Source organism: Rattus norvegicus, chromosome 2, assembly GCF_036323735.1.
Source record: "Rattus norvegicus strain BN/NHsdMcwi chromosome 2, GRCr8, whole genome shotgun sequence".
Lineage (NCBI taxonomy): Eukaryota > Metazoa > Chordata > Mammalia > Rodentia > Muridae > Rattus > Rattus norvegicus.
The window spans coordinates 5,838,148-5,843,282 of record NC_086020.1 but is presented as its reverse complement, the minus strand read 5'-3'; the positions used below and the strand labels follow the sequence as shown (position 1 = coordinate 5,843,282).

The window sequence follows — 5,135 nt, the reverse complement described above, 5'->3', positions numbered from 1 at the left end:
GGATTATTTCTATCTTTCTGTATCTGTTGAGGCCCGTTTTTTGACCAATTATATGGTCAATTTTGAAGAAAGTACCATGAAGAACTGAGAAGAAGGTATATCCTTTTGCTTTAGGATAGAATGTTCTATAAATATCTGTTAAGTCCATTTGGCTCATGACTTCTCTTAGTCTGTCTATGTCTCTGTTTAATTTCTGTTTCCATGATCTGTCCATTGATGAGAGTGGGGTGTTGAAATCTCCTACTATTATTGTGTGAGGTTCAATGTGTGTTTTGAGCTTTAGTAAGCTAAAAATATGGAACACTTCACGAATTTGCGTGTCATCCTTGTGCAGGGGCCATGCTAATCTTCTCCGTATCATTCCAATTTTAGTATATGTGCTGCCGAAGCGAGCACGTCACCTGAGTTTTTGATCTTAGCCATTCTGACTGGTGTGAGGTAGAATCTCAGGGTTGTTTTGATTTGCAGTTCCCTGATGATTGAGGAGGTTGAACATTTCTTTAAGTACTTCTCAGGCATTCAATAATCTTTAGCCCATTTTTAATAGGGTTATTTGACTCTCTGGAATCTAACTTCTTGAGTTCCTTGTATATTTTGGATACTAGTCCTCTATAGGATGTAGGATCGGTAAAGATCATTTCCCGATCTGCTGTTTGTCATTCTGTCCTAATGATAGTGTTCTTGGCCTTACAGAAGATTTACAGTTTTATGAGGTCCCATTTGTCAATTCATCTTTTTTTTCTTCATCTTTTTCAAATTGGGTATTCCTTGTTTACATTTCAAATGTTATTCCCTTTCCCGGTTTACAGGCCAACATCCCCCTAACCTCTCCCACTCCCCTTCTAACTGGGTGTTCCCCTCCCAAATCTCCCCCCATTACCACCTTCCACCCAAGAAACCTTTTCACTTGTGGTCCAGACTTGGCAGGACCATGGGCTTCCCCTTCCACTGGTACCCTTACTAGGCTATCCATTGATACCTATGCAGTTGGAGCCCAGGGTCAGTCCATGTATAGTCTTTGGGTAGTGGCTTAGTCTCTGGAAGTTCTGGTTGGCTGGCATTGTTGTTCATATGGGGTCTCTAGCCCCTTCAAGCTCTTTCAGTCCTTTTTCTGATTCCTTCAACGGGGGTCCCATTCTTAGTTCAGTGGTGTGCTGCTGGTATTCGCCTATGTATTTGCTATATTCTGACTGTGTCTCTCAGGAGAGATTTACATCCGGTTCCTGTCAGCCTGCACTTCTTTGCTTCATTCATCTTATCTAGTTTGGTGGCAGTATATGTATGGGCCACATGTGGGACAGTCTCTGAATGGACATTCCTTCAGCCTCTGTTCTAAACTTTCCTCCCTATTCCCTCCCAAGGATATTCTTGTTCCCCTTTTAAAGAAGGAGGGAAGCATCCACATTTTGGTCATCCTTCTTGAGTTTCACGTCTTCTGTACGTCTAGGGTAATTCAAGCATTTGGGCTAATATCCACTTATCAATGAGTGCATACTATGTGTGTTTTTCTGTGATTGGGTTACCTCACTCAGGATGATATTTTCCAGTTCCATCCATTTACCTATCAATTTCATAAAGTCATTGTTTTTAATAGCTGAGAAGTATTCCATTGTGTAGATGTGCCACATTTTCTGTATCCATTCCTCTGTTGCAGGGCATGGATGTTATTTCCAGCTTCTGACTATTGTAAATAAGGCTGCTATGAATATACTGGAGCATGTGTCTTTGTTTTCTGTTGGAACATCTTTTGGTTATATGCCCAAGAGAGGTACAGCTGAGTCCTCAAATAGTGCAATGTCCAATTTTCTGAGGAACCTCCAGACTGATTTCCAGAATGGTTGTTGTACCAGTCTGCAATCACACCAACAATGGGGGAGTGTTCCTCTTTCTCCAATTCCTGGCCAGCATGTGCTGTCACTGGAGTTTTGATCTTAGCCATTCTGATTGGTGTGAGGTGGAATCTCAGGGTTGTTTTGATTAGCATTTCCCTTATGACCAAAGATGTTGAACATTTCTTTAGGTGTTTCTCAGCCATTCAGCATTCTTCAGCTGTGAATTGTTTAGCTCTAAACCCCATTTTTCAATAGGGTTATTTGTCTCCCTGCAGTCTAACTTCATGAGTTCTTTATATATTTTGGATATGAGCCCTCTGTCAGTTGTAGGATTGGTAAAGATGTTTTCCCAATCTGTTGGTTGCCGTTTTGTCCTAACAACAGTGTCCTTTGCTTACAGAAGTTTTGTAGTTTTCTGAGATCCGATTTCCCGATTCTTGATCTTAGAACATAAGCCATTGGTGTTTTGTTCAGGAAATTTTACCCAGTGCCCAGATGTTCAAGACTCTTCCCCACTTTTTCTTCTATTAGTTTGAGTGGATCTGGTTTTATGTGGAGGTCATTGATCCATTTGGACTTAAGCTTTGTACAATTTGATAAGAATGGATCAATTTGGGGTTGGGGATTTAGCTCAGTGGTAGAGCGCTTGCCTAGGAAGCGCAAGGCCCCAGCTCCGAAAAAAGAACCAAAAAAAAAAAAAAAAAAAAAAAAGAATGGATCAATTTGCATTCCTCTACACACTGACCTCCAGTTGAACCAGCACCATTTGTTGAAAATGTTATCTTTTTTCCAGTGGATGGTTTTAGCTCCTTTGTTAAAAATCAAGTGACCAAGTGTATGGGTTCATTTCTCTGTCTTCATTAATATTTAACTGATCTACCTGTCCTTTTGTCACTCTGCCTCTGTAATACTGTTTGAGGTCTGTGATGGTGATTCTTCTCGAAGTTCTTTTATTGGTGAGGATAGTTTTCCCGATCCTGTTTTTTGTTTGTGTGTTTGTTTGTTTGTTTGTTTTGCTATTCCAAATGAATTACAAAAATTGTTCTTTCTAACTATATGAAGCATTGAGTTGGAATTTGGATGGGAATTGTATCTGAATCTGTAGATTGCTTTTGATAAAATGGCCATTTTTCCTATATTAATCCTGCCAATCCTTGAGTATGGGAGGTCTTTCCATCTTCTGAGATCTTGTTCAAATTCTTTCTTCAGAGACTTGAAGTTTTTGTCATACAGACCTTTCACTTGTTTGATTAGAGTCACACCAAGGTATTTTATGTGATTTGTAACCATGCTGAAGGGTGTTATTTCCCTAATTTCTTTCTCAGCCTGTTTATCATTTTACTAGAGGAAAGCTACTGAATTCTTTGAGTTAATTTTATACACAGCCACTTTTTGTGAAGTTGTTTATCAGGCTTAGTAGTACCTGGTGAAACTTTTGGGGTCACTTATGTACACTATCATATCATCTGCAAATAGTGATACTGTGACTTTTTCCTTTCCAATTTTTATCTCTTTGACCTCCATTTGTTGTCTGACTGCTCTGGCTAGGACTTCCAGTACTATATTGAATAAGTAGGGAGAGAGTGGGTGGCCTTCCCTAATATGTGATTTTAGTGGGATTGCTTCAAGTTTCTGTCCATTTAGTATAATGTTGACTACTGGTTTGCTGTATATTGATTTTACTAGGTTTAGGTCTGGGCCTTGAATTCCTGATCTTTCCAGGACTTTTATCATGAAGGGGTTTTTAATTTTTGTCAAATGCATTCTCAGCATCTCATGAAATGATCATGTGTTTTTTTTTCCTTTGATTTGTTTATATAGTAGATTATGTTGATGGATTTCCATATATTGAACCATCCCTGTATCCCGGGGATGAAGCCTACTTGATCATGATGGATGATCATTTTGGTGCGTTCTTGGATTCAGTTTGTGAGAATTTTATTGAGTATTTTTGCATGGATATTCATAAGGAAAATTGGTCTGAAGTTCTCCTTCTTTTTGGGTCTTTGTGTGGTTAGGTATAAGCGTAATTGTGGCTTCATAGGAGGAATTGGGTGGTGCTCCTTCTGTTTTGTACTTTGTGGAATAGTTCAGACAGTATTGGTATGAGGTCTTCTATAAAGGTCTGATAGAATTCTGCACTAAATCCACCTGGTCCTGTGATCTTTTTGGTTGGGAGACTTTTAATAACTGCTTTTAGTTCTTTAGGAGTCATAGGATTGTTTACATGATTAATGTGATCCTGATTTAACTTTGCTGCCTGGTATGTGTTTAGAAAATTGTCCATTTCCTCCAGATTTTTAAATGTTGTGAAATATAGCAGGATCTGATGTTTTTTGTTTTTTGTTTTTTTTAATTTCCTTAGTTTCTGTTATTATGTCTCCCTTTTCATTTCTGTTTTTCTTAATTTGGATACACCCTATGTGCCCTCTGGTTAGTCTGGTTAAGGGTTTATCTGTCTCATTGATTTTCTCAAAGAATCACCTCCTGGTTTTGTTGATTTTCTGTATAGTCCTTTTTGTTTTGACTTTGTTGATTTCAACCGAGTTAGATTATTTCTTGCCTTCTACTCCTCTTGGGTGTATTTGTTTCTTTTTGTTCTAGAGCTTGTAGGTGTTCTGTCAAGCTGCTAATGTATGTTCTTTTTGGAGGCACTCAGAGCTATGTGTTTTCCTCTCAGCACTTTTTTCATTATGTCTTATAAGTTTGGGTATGTCATGCTTTCATTTTCATTAAATTCTAAAAAGTCTTTAATTTCTTTCTTTATTTCTTCCTTGACCAGGTTGTCATTGAGTAGAGCATGTTTCAACTTCCATGTATATGTGGGCGTTCTTCCCTTATTGTTATTGAAGACTAGCTTTAGCCCATGGTGGTCAGATAGGACACATGGGATTTTTTTCTATCTTTCTGTATCTGTTGAGGCCTGTTTTATGACCAATTATATGGTCAATTTTGGAGAAGTACCATGAGGTGGTGAGAAGAAGGTATATCCTTTTGTTTTAGGATAGAATGCTCTATAAATATCTGTTATGTCCATTTGGTTCATGACTTCTCTTAGTCTGTCTATGTCAGTTTAATTTCTGTTTCCATGATCTGTCCATTGATTAGAGTGGGGTGTTGAAATCTCCTACTATTATTGTGTGAGGTGCTTTGAGCTTTTGTAAGGTTTCATTTATGTATGTAGGTGCCCTTGTATTTGGAGCATATATATTTAGGATTGAGAGTTTATCTTGGTGGATTTTTCCTTTGGTGAATATGAAGTGTCCTTCCTTATCTTTCTTGATGGCTTTGAGTTGAAAATCA

General features: G+C 38.2%; 1 non-coding gene across 1 annotated transcript; it reads right to left on the bottom strand.

Annotated features, from left to right (window-relative positions):
- Positions 1–289: 289 nt before the first annotated feature.
- Rnu6-1303 (RNA, U6 small nuclear 1303) lies at positions 290–396 on the bottom strand. The gene has a single exon (XR_005501549.1). It is a non-coding gene; the product is annotated as a U6 spliceosomal RNA (small nuclear RNA).
- Between the last annotated feature and the right edge of the window lie 4,739 nt (positions 397–5,135).